Genomic DNA, 19652 nt, shown 5'->3' with positions numbered 1-19652 from the left:
AAACACCATTCAATCATGTGTAAAAGCATGAGTGTATGTTGGTAAAAGCCTATATCTCTTGTACTTAGAAAGTATTTCACCGCATTCAAGCCATCTCTATGTCTAATGCTTGTATATAGGCTTTGCACATCCAATGTCATGAATACAAAATCTTCATGCCAATTACAATCAAAGATTTTTTTCAGAAAGTCTCCAGTATCTTTTGTATATACAGGTAATGCTTGCACAAACGGTTGAAGAAAAAAGTCGATGAATTTGCTGGTATTTTCAAAAAGATTCCAATGGCGGAAATGATGGGCCTTCCAGGCGGGCATTCCACACTTTTGTGAACTTTTGGGAGCAGATAAAGTTGTGGTGTCATAGGATAGTCATATATATATATATATATATATATATATATATATATATATATGATTTTATAACCAAACTAAATTGTAACAACATAAATCTGCACTTCACTTCTAACATCAGTGGGAGTTCCATCTGCTTACATGCAGAAGTATATGTGGCAGACGGCAGGTTACAAACGAAATTACATCGGAAACCTACTGCAGGGAACACTATACTACATTTTAGCAGCTTCAACCAACCATCTGTAGCATACCGTATGGAGAAATGCTGTGGGTACGTAGAATATGTAGCAATGAAGATGATCTAGCAATGGCACACGTCGCTTCCTGGCCAGAGGCTATTCAGAACACACCATCGATGAGGCAATATGCCACACTAGGGGCCTGTCCGAGATGATTTATTCATCAAACCATCAGGCAGTAAGAACAAAAGGGCAAACAGAGCAGGAACCATTGACAGCAACCCTCGGTTGATTTTAACATTCAACAAACAAAAGGATGATTTGAGGAAAATATCAAAAAGAACTGGAACTTAGTGCGAAGCGATCAGGTTATTGGGGACAAACTCCCAACTACGCCAGTGATCATTTTCAGAAAGGCCCCCAGTACAAGCGACTTCTTAGTCAGTAGCAGTACTGAGATGCGAACAAGTGCCAATTGGATGACAGACCGTAAAGGGCGCGTCTGGTGTACAGTGTGCAAACCATGTAAATATGGTGTGAGTAAAACCTCTTACTACACTCCTTTCAAGGATGGGCCTACTAAAATAGACAAGTTTCTAACATGCAAATCTGAATTTGCTGTGTGAGTGCTGGAGTGCTCTTGTCGACTGCGGTACATGGGCAGCACAAGAGAAAAGTCCAGCACCTGTGGGCCATAACTAATTTGGATACAATGTATCCGGTTGCCCGCCACTTTAAAGAGATCCATGCTAACAACCTTGACCATTTGAAATATTTTGTGGTGGATTCTGTTCCACCACTAAGATGAGGAGGCAACAGGGATGCAATACTAAGATGGTTGGAGACCAATTTCATCCCAGAATTCGATAGTAAAAGCCCACAGGGGCTGATCACTACTGAAGACTTGCACACATGTCTATAGCTCAGTCTCAGGAATATAGCTAGCTTTATGCCTTACGAAAGCAAAATATACCTGATTTTGGTTTTAATAAGCTGTTCCTCTTTCCGATACACACCCTCTTTTTTCCTTGTTTTATTGTGAACATGAGTTCATATTGGACATTTTCACAATCAGCATTTTAGGGCATGTTTTGCACTTTATTTGCGTGGAAATGCTCGGTGAGCAATCAGAGTACGCAAATCAGCACTATTTCACAATTTTGCACGCATTTCTTCACTTTACAAGTAGCAGGCTATTTGCTCATACGGGCAATAGATTAATTTGCATGACTGATCTTAGAAACATTCTCCAAACGGCAATCATGTACAATGCACTAATCTGACAATTTAATGTAGGATCGGGTATGACCTGTTACAGTAAAAGTATATGTTACAGGTGTATTCAGTACATGCGCTCAAAAAGGTTTTGGAATGATTTTCACTGTGTGTATACTACCTCTATGTATTTATACAGAAATTGTTGCGTATTTTGCACATGGCTTTATCATTCATCAAATTATGCATTATGCTTATATGATGTTTTTTAACTGTGTACGCTATTTATACTTTTAATGTATTTATACAGAAATGATGCGTTTTTTGCACATAGTTTTAACAACATGTACGGATCAGCATTTTGTTTTGTACATAAGCTTACAAAAACTTGTAATGTGGAAATCGGAATTCAGACGGGTAGTCTGTTCTCTGTATTCATTAAGTTCACATGCACTGAGCACTTTAAATGGGGGTGGTAACGACAGCATGTCATGTGATCAAGGCCTCTGGTGGGTTGAAACGCGTCATGGTGGCATAGCACAAAAAAAAAATGCATTTGCACAAAACAAGAGGAGTTCGTTTCCTTTCTGGTTCTAGGGTGCAGGGAACCGGCAGAAAAAAGGAGTACTGACCATATTTATATACATTTATATATATATATATTCACTTAAAAAACCATAGGTTTCACACATGTTATAGTTAGGTATATATATATAATATATTATATATCCTTTCAGGGTTAGACTGTCGAAATAGTTATGGAAAAAACAAGCAGAAACCTCTGGGTAGTTCCCAGATGAGGTGGATAGCAGCTCTTGTATAGGAATATGCCTCTTTTTTCCGCTGCCTGTCACCCAGCATGTTGTTACAACGTGGTCGTTACAACAAACGCATTCTAACAATGCCTACCATTACCCCGCAAGTTGTAACAACGACTTGCAGAGGGGTGCGCTGGATGTTGGAATAGTATAATTTACTATTCCAACTCCAGTCTGTGCGGACAGTAGGGAAGGTGTTGGATTTTAAATCCAACACCTTCTCCCCCCTTGCGGGGTAATGGTATGTGTTTTTCCAATGCGCCCGTTGCAATGACCGCGTTGTAACAACATGCGGGGTGACGGTTTTGTGGTCACGGTTGTTTACCCTAGTATAGAGCTCCCTACAACACCAGCGACACTCTAAATCTGCTCATTTCAAATGTCTGTTTTTTCTAGCAAAGTTTTTATACATAGGATTAGCACAGTGCCATCCACGCTGAGCTGGAGGGGACAACGTCCTGTGCCATTTACACAGCAAAGTCTTTAAGCATAGGGTTTGCACAGTGACATCCAAACTGATCTGTAAATATTTACCACTCCGAGCACAGTATTACAGCTTTGGATTGGTAAAATATCATCCAAGTCAACCTGGAATGAATAAAAGCAACCACTGGCATGTATTTCACTATAATGGGTGGGTCAATTAAAATATATTTTAACCTTCCATTCATCATCTTGCAATATGTCTAGAGTGTCCATTTGGTATTCCTTCCCTCAGTCTGCTGACGAGGGCCCGCCCTCCATTAAAGGATGCTTTGGCGAGCACGGGATGGCTGATGATGAAGCACGACACCCGGAGGGTGTGTGATGCCATCCCATTCTTTTTAGTTATATACTTGTTGAGTCCCATTGGTGGAACGTTAGGATATTCGATCCCCCTGCAATAAGAAGCAATCTCTCAATGGCAGGGTGGTTCAGCCCAGACTTAGGGCTGGTTTGATGAGGGTATGTTCATTTTTTGTGCTTGGTCACTATAAGGGAGAGCACGAACATGCGCCCTACAAATCTCTCTCCTTCCCCCAGCACTACAAAATTGAGTAGGCATACGTTTTGTGGGGCACTATTAAACAGCCAAGTTTTTAGACTTCGCTTAAAGGAACCTTCATCCTTCGTAGCATGCAGATAGAGAGGAAGAGCATTTCAGCCGGGCGCGGCTAGCGCAGAGAAGGAGCTTTCACCGCATTTCTTCCAAGGAGCGCAGAGTTCTAGCCGATGGTAATGAATAAGTCTTTTTGCCAGATAAGCAGGACCTGATATATAAAAAGCTCAGCGGGCCAACACCGGTCCTATAACCTTCACTCTCTCCCAAATTGGCAGTCAATGCAATTCCTTAAGAAGAGCATGGATTAAATAAATAAATAAATTCCATATTTGTAAAGTGCGAACATATCCCCGCTAAGGGTATCAAGGCGCTGGGGGCCGTCGGGGAGATTAAGTGAGCTACTGCCCAGTGTCACATGATGATGAGCTGAGCTGCCTCCGGTAACAGGGATCGAACTGTGAGCCCTGAGCTCCGAAGTCCACCGCTCTGGCCGCTGCGCCACACCTCTCCTGGTGTAATAAATCTATAATCGGTTGAGTTTGTCTTCAAAGTATTTTAAAGAAGCTGAGCTGCGGAGTTCTGTACCAACTGGAGTCTCTTAGGTTGGTGCAATCGGAGACCCCAGTATAGATCATTGGCATAATGCACCCGCAAGGTTCTGAGGGCTTGCACTGCCATCTTTGTTGTCAAACTTCACCCCAAGATTCCAAACTACTGTGGCAGAAGTCGGAGGAAAGGGAGCAGAGCTAAGCCACACTTCACCACCCCATAAAGGGGTGGGGTCACCGAAACCAAGGACTTCTGTTTTGCTGTTGTTGCACTGGAGATTGCTCCAGCACATCCACTGGAATGCTGCTGACAAACACTCTTCAAATCTATTTTGGGCAGTAGAGACGTTACCATCTCAGGTTAAAAGGATCTGCGTGTCGTCAGCATATGAGACAACTTGCACTCCAAAATATTAAAATAAAGTTGGAGTTATCAGAGAGTGGTCTCGTCCATTAATATCAATACTGGTATTAGCACCAGATGTATTTAGAGCATCCAAAAGTCCGAAAGCAGTATGCATAACTTCAGGGAAGTCTCAAGGGGCAGAGCTCGGGCACTAGGATTAGAGAATGTCTTCATAATTTTAAAAACCTCTTTAGCTTTGTTACTAGACATGGCAATTTCATTAGCTAAAAACTTTGATTGGGCATAATTTTTTCCCCAGTGGTAAATATGAAGCTCCCTTTTATGAAGTTCTTCATCTACTGGTAGATAAACGTAACACCAGGATCTTTCAAGCTCTTTGCATTCTTGGTGAAATCTCCTGAGCTCCACATTAAACCAGGGATCTGAGGGACATCTTAGTCCACCAGACCCTGTCTTAATGGGTGCCACCAGGTCAGCCATATTACCTAGCTAGACAGTAATTGCCAATGTATCTGCATCAATTGCACCAGATAGCGGTGAAGCACTCTTGTCGAGTATCAACATAGTCTCCTCTGTATAAGGGATTCTGCCTTCTACAGCTTGGGCCTTGCTCTAAACTCCAGCTAAAAGAGTTTGTTGCATGATCCTACCAGGTGTTACTCAGAACATTTATCACCTCAACTCGACAATTAGAGAAAAATTAGATTGAGCAAGGAGCCTGCAGTGGTAAGGCAGCAAACTTCCCTTTTAGAGGGGTGGTTGAATGCCTTTTTTATTACTCTCTGTCATTGCCAGGAATATCTTGGTGATAAGTGACAGTAAACATTAAAAAATTACCCTCTCCATGGGAGCAAACTCCCATGATGTTGGGGCCATTGTTTTTTTACTTTTCCCAAAACAAACTTTCACTTTTGGAGTTTGTTTTGGAAATGCAAACACTGTTATAAGTTTGGTGTAAGCATCCATCACCATTGTTGCATGCACATCTGTCCTCTAAATAGTGTTTCATACAAACATATTGATTTCACCACAGGCTTGGCAGTCTGTTAAGGTTGTAGGTCCTGGTAACAGATACATTCAGTTATAAAATCAGCATGTGTCTCAGAAAGACTGGTAAGCCTGGGTCAAAGCTGTATCAGATTAGAATAATGCATTGAAAAGGCTGGTAGGGGACCAGTCGACTGCCCAGCTATACTTCTCATAGGTTGGTAGAAAAAGGAGCATATTCAGTCCCGCCAAGTCTTTCATTATTGAAGGCCGGTGGGGCATGGGCATCAAGTCCAATATCAAGTATCATGGTAGTGGTTGCATATCATTAGTCTCATTGCTTGGCTTGGATTAAAGAGGTCACTCATGATACATACCTTTGTGGGGCTGAAAAGGTAAGGGAAATGTCACAGCTGTGTGGGAAGGTGTCTCAGACAGAATGACGGAAGGTGTCAGATGTAAAAGTTACCACTTCTATGTGGGCAGTGTCGAGATGTTTTAAATGCATCATTAATTATAGTGGCTCATTAATCTGTGATGCATGCAAGTGTCTAATCAGCTGATCAATGCCACTTGTATATTGACCGAGGGAGGTAAATAATATGGACCCGGTCACAAAAGTTACAATTTCATTCAGTCGTCTGTAATGTTCTTCTGAGATGTAAAAGCTCACTAGTGATGTCATTTGTGATGTCACCGAAACTTCATTTTTTTCCAGGTTTTGAATCGGAACCATGAAATTGTTTCTACTTATGATTTTCTGTATGTCTGTTCTTTTCTGTTATTCCCAAAGGAGTACCTCAAGAAAGACAAAAAATGGGCAGAGGAATTAGGGAAAAAAATCAATGCCAGGAAGAAGGACCAGGGTGTCACACCCTACAAAAAAGATCTCATCCAGATTTACTAAGACTTTGCATTGTTATTACATCATGCATGGTGACTCATGGCCATGTAGACGCTAAAGTAAGATTAGCAAAGCCGCGCAAGGCGCAATTTGCACCGCCTTGCATGACTTTGTGAAGAAATGTAATGCAACGCAGCAGCTTGCATTGTGTTACGTCATGTATCGTTGTAGTAGGCATTCCATTTGTGAAGCATGTGCGTTCCTGTGAATCCAACAATGGAATTTGATACAATCCCAGATTTACTAAAATCAGTAAACCTGGGATTGCGTCAAAATGATATGCCACCAAGGCCAAGGCGTAACAAGGATAAATATCTTTAATTATCCTTGTGTACTTCCACATTCTATGCTTGATACATACTGCATCACACATTGAATGAGAACATTGCCTCTTAGTACTGTACTTGTGCAGAAAGGTACTCCTTTTCTGTAGAAAAATAATCCTGCACTTAACACAGGCCCCCTTGTACCATGGTGCAAGGGTGCCTGTGTTGATGCTCAAAAGCCTCAAGTACGCCAGTGCAGGTAAAGAGCTGAAGAGTAGATATTCTGTCGTTCAGCTCTCTCCCAATCACACAACGCAGCACAGCAGCTTAACTTGCTGTCCTGCATTGCCAGAGCATTTCATAAATATGTCACATTGTTTATTTTTGAAGTACAGGCAACCCGCACATGCATTACAGAAAAGTACGTGGTCAAAGAAGGCTGCTGAATTCCATGTAATAAAAATGTAAGGCAGACATAAACTCTATAACTTCACAGAGATTGAAGTCTGAAGTATAATTTTACACCATTTCAACAGTAGATTTAACATTTTCACACAGGTTCAAAGGTGAAAGATCAGCTTATATGCTTCATATTAAGTTTTTCTTCAATTAATATGTATCCTTACAGAGCAAATAATCATATTTCCTACAATGTATTTATCATAAAAGGATGGCATTTCATCCATTTTAAACTAAACCCATCAAATGTGTGCATTAATTAGTTATGTGCACTGATGCTTATCATTATGAACCCGCAGGTGTTTTTAATCATAACATGAACCTGCAGTGCCCTATTCATGGACAATTGGTTCTGAAGGTTAATTACAGTTCATTGTTTACTCTCTGATGTTTTTGGTGGTTGTTTACTCCCTGATCTTTTTGGTGGCAATACAAAAACTCATTTACTGTGATGTGTGCTAATAATTGCACAAACATACTCTACCAGAACAAATATATATTCAACAGTGAGCATGTAGCCTTTTTCCCCGAGACGAATATATTTAAATATGTATACAACGTTTGATAGGTTGATCAATTTGAGAACCATATTCCAATCAAATGTAAACAATATTTCATATTGCTATTTTTAGATGCACTGTTGATGATAAAAACGTGTTTTGTAAAATATAAAAGAATATTTCAATTATGCAAATCCACAAATATGAGTCCAGTAGATGTTTCTCTTTAAACTATATATTTCCTCATAGAATAGGAAGCTGTCTGATGAAATGCATATGGCATAGTACATGCAAGCTGATTGGCAAGTTAGTTAGCAAATTTAGAACACAGTAGACGTGTTGTGACCTGAAGGTCATGAGCTTTGAATCCTATCAAGAACAACTTGTCTTTTTGAATTTGAATTTTCCCTTATTAAATTGCTTAGAAGACAAACCTGCTATTAAAAGTGGTCAGAGAGAGAAAGAGAAAGTATGTAGTCCTACAGAAAACACCTACAAAGATTAAAGGCACTACAAGACATGCAATCTAAAGTTTCATTCTCCACAAGTTAGAGATATGCTAGTAAATGACTTATTTTATCTGTATTATCTGGTACTTGTATCTCAAATTCAAGTGGGAAACAGCTGGATTTTGACCATGCTGACCAATTACACTAAACAAAATAGTATGGTAATTAATCAGAATCAAACAAATGCATGATATTTGATGTTCGTAAGAGATATGGGGGTCCAAGAACAATTGTATTAAAGTGATGCCTAGATATAAATAACATTGACTTATGTTTGACATCCACTGTGTAGGAAATTGGGTTACTAGTTGAGGGGGGTGAAACCCTAATCAAGCAGCAACCACAATAATTGTCAGGGTAAAGTCACAAGCAAACCCCAAATTTACCTGAACTGTAGGAAAGTACCCCTTTTTCGAAATGGTCGTCCCCACTTTTTGCCCACTGGTACTAATGTTCTTGACTAGATAGGCACTGGGTTCCTGCTAAAAAGGCCCCAGTGCCAGTGCTCGTGTCATTTAGCACCCCTGTAAGTCCCTGGTAAATGGAACCTATGGTACCCAGGGCATGGGTACTAAACAGGATCTGTATGGGCTGTAACATGTATAATGCCACCTAAAGAGTTCCACACAAAAACTGTGTGTAGACTCCCATTGCAGGATGTATGAAAGTGTGCAAGCCCTTCTGAAAACACGACATTGCACACTTCCTGTGTGCAATGCCCAGGCACAATGCATGTTTTATATGTAAGTCACCCCTACAGCAGTCCTTAGATCCCTAGGGCAGGGTGCATTATATTACATGTGAGGGCACATCTGCACAAGCAGATATGCCCCTGTGATGTCTAGTTCCATTAATGAGACATTGCGAGTGATAAGGAAGCCATCTTAACAATATGTTCTGGGCACTGGTCATTATGAGTTAACCAGCTACATAATGGCTTCACTGAAAACAATGGTGTATGGTATCAAACACCTCATCTCAATAAATCTATACTGCTGCCAGTATCAGATTTTGTGTGACATGCACCCAGATGGCTCCTTAGAGGTGCCCCCAGAAAACCTACCAGTCCTCTAGTGTGTTGACTGAGTGGTATCGCTCAGCCTGCCATCGCAGGCACATTTATGACCCCCTGTAGGTGAGAGCCCATGCTCTAGAGGTCTTAAACAAAGCCTGCTGTGGAGGAAGGTGGTCACGCATCCTCCAGTAGGATAACTAGTGATTTAGCATATCAAGGCCAGAGGCTTTAAAGCCTCTGCTGCCTTTGATATGCAACAACTGCTTACCCCCAGACCCGGGGAATGCCACCTCCAGCCCTGGGGCCCATTTGGCACCAGTGCAGGTGGGAAATTAGATAGTCAGTAGGCCTGTTGCACTATCAGGCTAGGCGCACCGATAAGGTGAGCTACCTGAAGTCGATAGACAAGAAAGGGGTTCAAAACTTTTAATTCGGTAAATCTAGGAACTCTGGGTCAAGATTATGGCCAATCTCCACAGGAAGTGGGCATATAGGGGGTGTAGTCACCCCAGGGGTAAGTAGCACATAGGCCACTGCCCTATACTCCCCCTAAATGCACCTAAATTCAGTAGTAAGGAGTCCCCGTGACTCCAGGAAATCAGATTTGTCTTCTTGGGAACAGTAGTAGGACAAAGAAGAGCAGTCACCCTCAGAACTGAGGACTTATCCTGAACTTGGCACCAAACCCTACCTTGCTGCTGGAACTTCAACATTTGCACTGACCCAGCTTATCCAAAAGCAGTGAGTCCTCCTAAGCCTTGGGAGGACTGTCCAGCACTTCAATAACCACAGAGTATCTCCCTTTGGGTGGAGGAGCCATCCCCCTACTTCTGCAGGCGCCAACCGCACTTGCCTGGTTCTTCGTTTTGCTGGCCATCGGGCCCACTGAAGAAGCATTTCATCAGGAGAAGCTCCCCATGATTTCAAGAGGTCAGCTCCATCTCTCCAGCAAGTCGAGGCCCTACACCTCAAGGAGCCTCCCTTCACCAATACCCTGGGTGCCAGAGCATTTGCAGCAACTAAGGCTTGTTGAATGTCTAGCCCGGACACCACTGCTGCCAAAGCTGACCTGCCATCGAAGGACTTCAGTAGAAATGAGGCCTACACAGAGAGTGGCCCTACTGTCTAGCGTTCTTTTCCTCTCCAGGTCCACCCAAGAACCATAAGAGCCTCCAATGGAAGTGACCAGCAGGCCAAACACCTCTGTACCCAAGCCCCACAGCCCGGGTTCTCAGAAAAAAAATGGTCTCCTTGCTCAAGAGACCCTCCCGAGCTGAGCCCCCCTTTGGGCGCTGTCAGACTTACCCCTATATTCCCCTGTGCAGCCTCTGTTGTTTTGACAAGTTTCAATAAACTTTCACCGCTCTCAAGGCTGCCACCACGACCAGAACCTCTGCATCCACACACAACAGGGCAGGCAAACCTAAACTGCTAGTGGTACTTTGAACCTTTGGTCCCAAGCACCTTAAGTGCCTGTCTCATTTATTGACTCTGTATGTACAACAAATGCTCAACACTCCCCTCTGATAAGCCTAAGCTGCTCAACCACTCTCCCACTAATAGAGCACTTGGGATTAGTAAAGTAAGCCCCTGAAATTCAATGAGGGTCGTCTGGCCTTTTTGAATGGTGTAGCCCTACATTTGTAAACTACATAAAAAGCCAGCTTTCAACATCAACCCACCAACACAGCACAAGAAAAATCCCACAAAAATGTAGAAAAATATAGAGTAAATTTTAATAAATAAACCAGGACCAAAAAAACAAAAATCCAATCAGTAGAACCAGGGATATGCAAGTTTAAAGATTTCTGGGAAAATAGCCCCAAAAAGCCACAAGATTCAAGTGCTGTCATCTGGTGGTTGTGCCGGACCAGGACAAAGTCACAAGTGATTGAGTGTGGACCAGATATAGGGACACCCTTAGGTCCGCAGAACACAGTAACTTAACCCCTTCCCCGCTCATGACGGAACCGTTCCGTCATGAGCCACGGTTGCCGTGTGCTCATGACAGAACGGTTCCGTCATGACACGACCGTTGGCGGCCGCTCCGCCTACGCGGCGCTGTTTCCCCGCCTGTGCGGGGGGACAACGCAAATGGGCGGAGTCATGACGGAACCGTTCCGTCATGAGCACAGCTCAACCGTGGCTCATGACGGAGCGGCTCCGTCATGAGCACAGGCCCACCGCGCTGCCCCCCTGCACCCCCCAGCGCTGCAGCGGAATGTCCGCAGCAGCGAAGGGGTTAATCCTTGTTGAGAAGAGTCCCGCATCAAGGATGCATTGTGCTGTAGAAGTGATGCAAGGTCCAGCGCCCTTGCGTGGAGATGTGTTGCACAGTGGTGGTTCCTATGGGCTGTGTTGGGCGAGGTGATGTCCTTGCAAGGAGTTATATTGCACAGCAGAAGTTCCGATGAGCTTCTGTGGGTGATGTGAAGTTATTTCACAATGGAAGTCTGCACAGCAGAAGCGATACATCAGTTCTGAGGGTGGTGAGTCCAGCGAGTAGCAGAGGCAGTGTGCTGGTTCTGCGAGAGATGCACTGTGCCATTGAGGTTCTGCTGAATCCACAAATGGGCTGGCAGAGCACCTTCACACCCACTGCCAAGGTTCCAGGACTGGGGTGGCACCACTTGGGAGGGCAGGACTCAGAGACGGCAAAGTCCAGGTGCTGGATTCAAGGTTGTTGGAAGCCTATTCTGTACCAGAGGCTATTGAACAGGAAGCCAGCCAAATAGTCCTTGGAGTCACTCTTGGGTCCTGAGTTTAGAGATGCAGGTCCATCCTTTTCACCCAGGAAAGTGGGCAGCAGGTCAGCATAGTGGGGCAGCAGTCCTTCAGGGCAGTAGAACTGCAGAGTGGTTGTCCAATCAGCAGAACAGAAGTTGTTCTTCCAGGCAGAGTCCACAGGTCCAGAAGTGCTCTGGAGAGTTGAGTCTAATGTTCCAGTATTCATACCTGGTGCCCACTTTGAAGCAGAGGAAGCTTCTGGAGGTTTCCACGTCCCTGAGATGTCAGGCATTCCTCTCCTTCCTGTCCTGGCCCTAGCTTGTCTAGTGTCACAAAAGATCAGTGTCCAACCCTTTGTGAGAGTGCTTAGTCAGAGCCTTTGAGATGTGCAAGTGTGGTAGGTGCAACAACTCAGAGTGGCCAATCCCTCAAACACCTATCTTCCCTTTGTCTCACTGTCTGGGAGTAATATACAATGACCAGCTGCCAGCTACACCCAGTCATGTGACCCAGGATCAGGCTGCAGGCACCAAATGATTAGGGCAAAAAAATGGCAACTTTCTCAAATTGGTATTTTCAGACTTTTTACTAAAAATCCGACTTTACCGTTCAAGAGGGCTTTTAATTACAAATTTCCCAATTGCAAGTCATCACTTATTAAATCTAATAAGGTAAACAAATGTTATCCTATGGGAGAGGTGGGCCTTGCTATAGTGAAAAATTAATTTTAGAGTTTCTCACCACCAAGGCATGTAAAAATTAAGAAGTCTATGTCCAACAACAACACACCATGTCCTCTGCGCAGTACAGGGCCTACCGTAGGGGGGACTTATACGTATGAAAAAGGAAGAATTAGGCCTGGGAAAAGGTCTATTTTGCCTGGTCGAAAAGACAGTTTAAAACTGCACTCACAGGCTGTCATGGCAGGCCTGAAACATGTTCAAAGGGCTACTTATGTGGGTGGAACAAACAGTAAATTAAATAGGCAATTGTATGCAAGCCAATTCTTCCAAGTTTAAAGGACAGAGCACAAGCACTTTAGCACTGGTTAGCAGTGGTGAAGTGCGAGGAGTCCTAAAAACAGCAAAAACAAAGCCAGCGAAACAGGAGGATTGAAGGCAAGTTTGGGGAGTTTGGCTAACAGATACTGATGGACTATTTCAGATTCTGATCTAACCTTTTCTTTTTCAGGAGTTTGCTGTTATACCACATAATGTCTACTTAGCTCTCTCTTTTGTGGTCTGAGTTTAAATTACCTGATCCTGTTTACTAATTGGCTGTTGTTTTTATGTATGTTAGATTGTTTGAAGACCAACTACTGGGTTATTATCATTTCTAGGTGCTCTCGCAACTCACACCTGCTAGATGGCTTTAAGTTTGTGGTTGGCAAAGCGGCAGTCTATGAGATGTAATAGGAATCGTGTCTATATTTAAGATAAGGACAATTGAGAATGGTACTACCATGAACCTGGTTGAACTTGCACTTGGGTTGGATGTTTTAATATCAACTATGAAGATGAAAACCAAGATGTAGCCAGTTGTGTGCATGGGCATGTTCACTTGGGAAATGCCTAGCCTATTGAGTTTATGAATGCTGTTGCCAATCTGTTCACTAACATGTCCACACTGAGACTGAAGTTTCTTATTAACATGATTTTGAGGGCAATGGATCGCAGGTGTAACACCCTTTTTGTGATTTGATTGAGGGACCCACATTTCTATCCTAGGGATGAAACGTCATGGCTCTTACCAAGAAGGTGTTTAAGTGGGTTATGCGTCATAGTTTGATTCATTAGGCACAAGTTTGAATGCTGAGTTCCATGATTGTGAATTGCTCAAAATGTGCTTGTTACCCTGAAAGTATGCGCAGTTTGCTTTTTTAGTTGGAGCACCTTGTTCAAACCTGATATTCACAATTTATTAGAGGATTTCTGTTTTTGCCAAGAATGTAGCAGTCATTTTCAGTGGTTGATCGTACATATCTATGCTATATTTTCATCACAAGGCATTAACAAAGCCCAGTTTTAAATTGTGATAATCTACTGCTAGGAGATTCCACCACTATTGTGCCATTAGCATTGCCTGGCATAGACTGTGATCTCTCAAGCATTCTCAAGCTGGGAACATATTGCACATTTTCTTCCCAGGAATAGTCCATGTGGAGTATGCCCTTTTTGTTGAAGTTTCGTGCCCTTTTTCCCTTGTAGGCAGAGTATAGAACTATAGTTGCCAGCAGTTTATGTGGTATTGATTTGTTATTGACCTTGGATTAAGCTTCATATGATTTATTGTGAAAAGCTGCCCAACTATTTCCCTTTCTGATGAAAGGATGCTTGTGTCCAAAAATCAACTTTTCTGTTCAACAGTAAAGTGAGCCACAGGACAAATCCTCCTATATTATGGTTCACCTGCAGCACAAGAAGGAAAAGCAGAAAGGAAAAATAAATGTGTCTTGATGTTGTTATAGCGTAAACGTGTTGGGCCTCATGAAATATTTAATTGATCTAATATTTATCCCAGAATAACCTCAGCTACCACACTAAACTCATTAGGTCCTCCGATGGATCTTGGTCTGTGCTGAAAGGGACCAGAATTCTTACGGGATGAACAGTTATCATATGAGGACCTGGAATAAGATAATTGTTAGCCTTCATTCATTACTGATTGTTTTTTCTCAGACTAAATCTATCTTTTAGGTCAGTAAACTTGAAACAGATAAATTGACCACAACAAATAAATGGAACTGAATCAGTAGAGTAGCTTATCTCAGTTGGTATCTTTATCAAATTTAACATGATTTGCATACCAATCTAATTTATGAATTGAATGCATGTAATAAGCATTGACAGACTGTGAAATTCAATCTGAAGGAAGAAATCTCCCTCAGCAGACGAAAAATTTATCATAAGAAGTGAGTCTTTAAAAAGCAATTATCTTTCATACAAAGCTTATAGATGCAAGTTCAGTAATCGCCAAATGACCAGTTCAAATTCATGGACAGGATTGTCTGCCCCTGTCCGTACTGCAGCGTCAATGCCACAGGTGTTGTCGGAAATCTTTCAGCTGGAAAAATTACACTACACAAGCATACCAGCCAGCAGCAGCCGCAGGATTTCATCACAGTACACGTTGTTTCTGGAAGTCCAAATCGTTAGTCTCTGTACCACAAGATGGCTAGAGAAGGTGGACAAGATAGGGACAGCCCTTCTCCGTACTTTGAGCAATTATACTCCATCGATTTCTGGTTTACACTCCTTGACATCACTAATTTGGTCGGAGCACTCTGTCCCATTGGTCAGTTTCAATAGGATGAGATGAAGTAGTAGGTAAAAGTATACAAATCCGGAAGAATTAGGTAATCCATTACTTTCCTTAAGACCACTGTACTTTAGTCATATGATTGGTTGTGACATTTAAGGAAGTAGGCGAGTTCATGTTCTCCTCCTTTGTCAGTTCTTTCCCAAGCGTGTGTTCTAGGAAGTAACAATTTTGTTGCAAGTCCAGGCAATTAAGATACGAACGTGAAAGGAAATCATTGATTTTTAGAGCACAAGTAGAACCTTTACATAAGGTTCTCATAGGCTTCAGACTATTCAGTTCATAAGTTCATATTAGGAAAGAAAAGGAAGTTTGAGGCCTTCATGAAACACAGCTTATGAACGATGATTTTGTGCTAAAATATAAATCTCATGTTATTGAATATAATACATTAGTTCTTCAATTAGGCAGATTAATGATTCACACCTACATCATGTAAGTATAAAGTACCCCTAATAAAAGATTTAGCACCTCATTATCATTTCGCATATTAATTTGCGATTCTGTTTTCACGTAAGGGTAAATACATCATTCAGGATTCGAAAGCACATTTAAAATAGACCTTTACATAGCACAAATTATTATAGCATCTGTTTTCTCTTCAATGTCAGTGCTCACATCACACGTTCTAATGTTAATTACCATTTTCATGAAACATAACAGTTTTATTCTTATAGAGTTTTCTATATTATCGTTTGTTTATCACGTTCATTTCTGCATTAAGAAAAAGATATCAATATATTTGTTAACCCTTTCGCATCTAGGCCTTTTCACCTCCTGTATTAAGCCTTTTTTGGCTATTTGGGGTAGTTTGCGCTTAGCCCCTATAACCTTTTGTCCACATAAGATATCCACGCCAAATTTGCATTCTATTCTTTCCAATATCCTGGGAACTTAAAAGGTACCCAGAGTTTGTTGATTCCCCTGGAGGGGACCCAGAAATAAACCAAAATACAGCTAACTTTTGTTTTTGGGGGGGCAAAATGGGGGAAAAGTGCTGCAGAAGAAAGCATCTGATTTTTTTCCTGCAAATGGTATCAACAAAGGGTTTGTGGTGCTGAAATTACCATCTTTCCAGCTTTCAGGAACAGACAGACTTTTGTCAGAAACCCTACATTTTTTCCAAAGTTTTGCCATTTTACTGGGACATAGCCTATTTTTCCTACTTTTTGTGCTTTCAACCTCCTTCCAGTTAGTGGTCAAAATGGGTATTAAAGCAATAATGGATCCTGGACAGCTATAGATTTCTGAAAAGTAGACACAATCCTGAATTCAGCAAGTGGTCATTTGTGTAGAGCCTTCAAGGTTTTTTATAGAAACTAACAGTTGAAAAATTGAAAATGAGTTGAAAAAAACTGCCATTTGTAGCAACGTTTTCCCCTGAACTTCTTCTAAGTATGACATATTTTTTAAAACAATATACTGTTATATCTGCTGGACTTTTCTGGTTGTAAGGATATATAGGACTTGTAGGTTCACTTAGAACCGGAGGAACCCAGAGCTAATAACTGAGCTGTGTCTTGCAATCGTTTTTCATTGTGTACCGGGTATATAGCAATTCATTTGGTAAAATATAAAGAGTGAAAAATAGGTATCAAGAACACCTATGTATTTCCAAAATGGGAACAAAATATAGAGTTTAGAAGCAGTAGCTATTTGCACATCTCCGAAATTGTGGGGCCCCATACTAGCATGTGAATTATAGGACATTTTTCATACTGACTTCTTTTTTACACATTGTCTTACATTTGGAAGGCAGAAATGCATAGGAAGTCAATGGGTAAAATAACAGTTGCTCTACAATTCTTTGCTCTCCTGATAAAAATTGTACCTCACTTGTGCGGTTAGGCCTAGTGCCCGCAACAGGAAATGGCCCAAAATGCAACATGGACCCACCACATTTTTAAAGTAAAAACAAACCCTTTTTTTGCAAAATGCCTAGCTGTGGATTTTGTACCCTAGCTCAGCCGGCACCTAGGTAAACCTAGCAAACCTATGCATTTTTTAAAACAACACCCCTAGAGGAATCCAGGATGGGGTGCCTTGAGTGGCTCTCACCAGGTTGGTTTACCCAGAATCCCTTGCAAATCTCAAACTTTGTAAAACTAAAAACATTTTCCTCAGATTTCTGTGAGGGAAATTTCTGGAATCTGTGTGGATCCACGAAATTCCACCCACCCCGGTACCTCACTTGTGTGGGCAAGCTTAGTGTCCACTAGAGGAAATGGGCCAAAATGCAATGTGGACACACCACATTTTTACAGTGAAAACTGACCCTTTTTTGGCAAAGTGGCTAGCTGTGGATTTTGAACCCTAGCTCTGCCGGCACCTAGGGAAACCTTGCAAATCTATACCTTTTTGAAAACTACACAACCAGGGGAATCCAGGGTGGGGTGACTTGTGTGGCTCTCACCAGGCTCTGTTACCCTTGCAAACCTCAAACTTTGTAAAGTTCTGGACTCTGTGTGGGTCCACAAACTTCTGCCCACCTCACATTCTCCAATGTATCCCGATAAAAATGGTACATTACTTGTGCTGGTGGGCCAAGTGCCCGCGGCACGGAAGGGCCCAAAATGTATTGTGAAGACATAAAAATTACTTGGTTTTGCAAAGGGCTCACATGGGTTTTTGATCCCGCGCTCAGCGGACATCTAGGGAAATCTACCAAACCCAGGCATTTCTGAAAACTAGACACCCTGGGTAGTCCATGGAGGTATGGCTTGCATGGATCCCACAAAGAGTACCTTCCCAGAATCCCCTACAAACCTCAAATTTAGCAGAAAATTGTCATATTTTTCTCAAGTATCTGTGTGGGAAAGTTGTGGGATCACTGGGCTGACACAAATTTCCTACCACCCAGCATTCCCCCAGGTCTCCCAATAAAAATGGTACCTCACTCGTGTGGTTGGGTCAAGTACCCATGACAGGCAAGTGCCCAAAACATATTTTGAGCATCCTCCACCCCTACGTATAAAAATATTATAATAATCCCTGGTGTCTAGTGGGCTTTCTGCCCCCCAGGGGGGGCAGATCAAGGGCTACTGCCCCATCTGCCTCCTGGCGGGGTAGAAGGATTGTGGCATTTTTGGGGGGGCAGTAGGGGCATTGGCATGCCCATTCTGGGCAGCCCCACCCCTGAATTATTTTTGGGGGGGAATCCCTGGTGTCTAGTGGGCTTTCTGCCCCCCCCCCCCCGGGAGCAGATAAGGGGCTATTTCCCCCATCTGCCTCCTGGGAGGGCAGAAAGACTGTGGCAATTTTTCTTGAGGTGAGGCATTGGTACGCCCATTATGGGCAGCTCCCACCCTGAGGCATAAATAAAAATAACTAATCCCTGGTGCCTGGTGGGCTTTCTGTACCCCGCAGGGGCAGATCAGGGGCTATTACCCCATGTGCCTTCTGTGGTCCAGAAGGACTTTTGCATTTTTTGGGGGGCAAGGGTGGGGGCATTGGCATGCCCATTCTGGGCAGACCCCACCCCTGACCTAAAAACATTCCCTGGTGTCCTGGGTGCTTTCTGCCCCCCCCCCCCCGAGGGCAGATTGGGGGCTACTGCCTCCATCTGCCCCTGGGGGGGGCAGAAAGACTTAATGTGTCATTTTTTATGGGGGGGATCAAACGTCCTTGCCCAAGGTGCCTCTCCCCCCTCCCTGGGGCCTGGTGGGTGGATCCTTGCTTGATAATAGCCCTCCTGGGGTGATCCTCTAGCAGGGATCCACTAGGGAAGGGTACCATTGGAAAGTGGAGATTCTCCCCTTTGCAACGATACCTCTCCCATGTAATTCAGTGCTCATGGGCTGAAATAACCCCACAAGCACCAAAACAATGAAATTGAAACAAAGTTTCAGTTTTCTTTTCAATGTCATTACATTAAAGAAAAGAAAAAGCCTCAGGAGGTTGGGTAACCTCTTCCCCACCTCCCGAGGCAAAAATAAAAAAATGAAATCCCTCTGCTGTCTCCAGCAGAAGGATTTTGTGCTCCTGTGAACGATGGAATAGTTCCGTCATGAGCACTAGTGCTCATGACAGAACCATTCCGCCATGAGCACCAAAGGGGTTAAACTTTACATTAGTTTGTTTACGGTTAAATGTCATTATAGACATATGCATGCTTTCACAATGCAGTATCTAAATCTAATTTCATTTGTGCATTTTCTTAAACGTAGTAACCTAACACATTTTGTCATGTTTGTAAATCAATGTCACAATCCATTTTTCGCAGGGTGAATTCATAGAGATAGACAAAAGATAACATCCATGCTCTATCATTGTCATGCATCCTGAGTTGGGACTTCTAGCAGTGGTGCAATACCATTGCATGACTTGGGAACAGCTGCGACAGTAGCCCCATTGTGAACATTAATTGCCACACAATTTGTGGAATGTCAAAATGAATGTTAGTCTTGTTCTAATGTTAAAGTAAATTCCATATCACTAGCTACCAA

Source organism: Triturus cristatus, chromosome 8 (assembly GCF_964204655.1).
Source record: "Triturus cristatus chromosome 8, aTriCri1.1, whole genome shotgun sequence".
Classification (NCBI taxonomy): domain Eukaryota; kingdom Metazoa; phylum Chordata; class Amphibia; order Caudata; family Salamandridae; genus Triturus; species Triturus cristatus.
The sequence above is the reverse complement of the archived record's forward strand: the minus strand, read 5'-3'. Positions refer to the sequence as shown.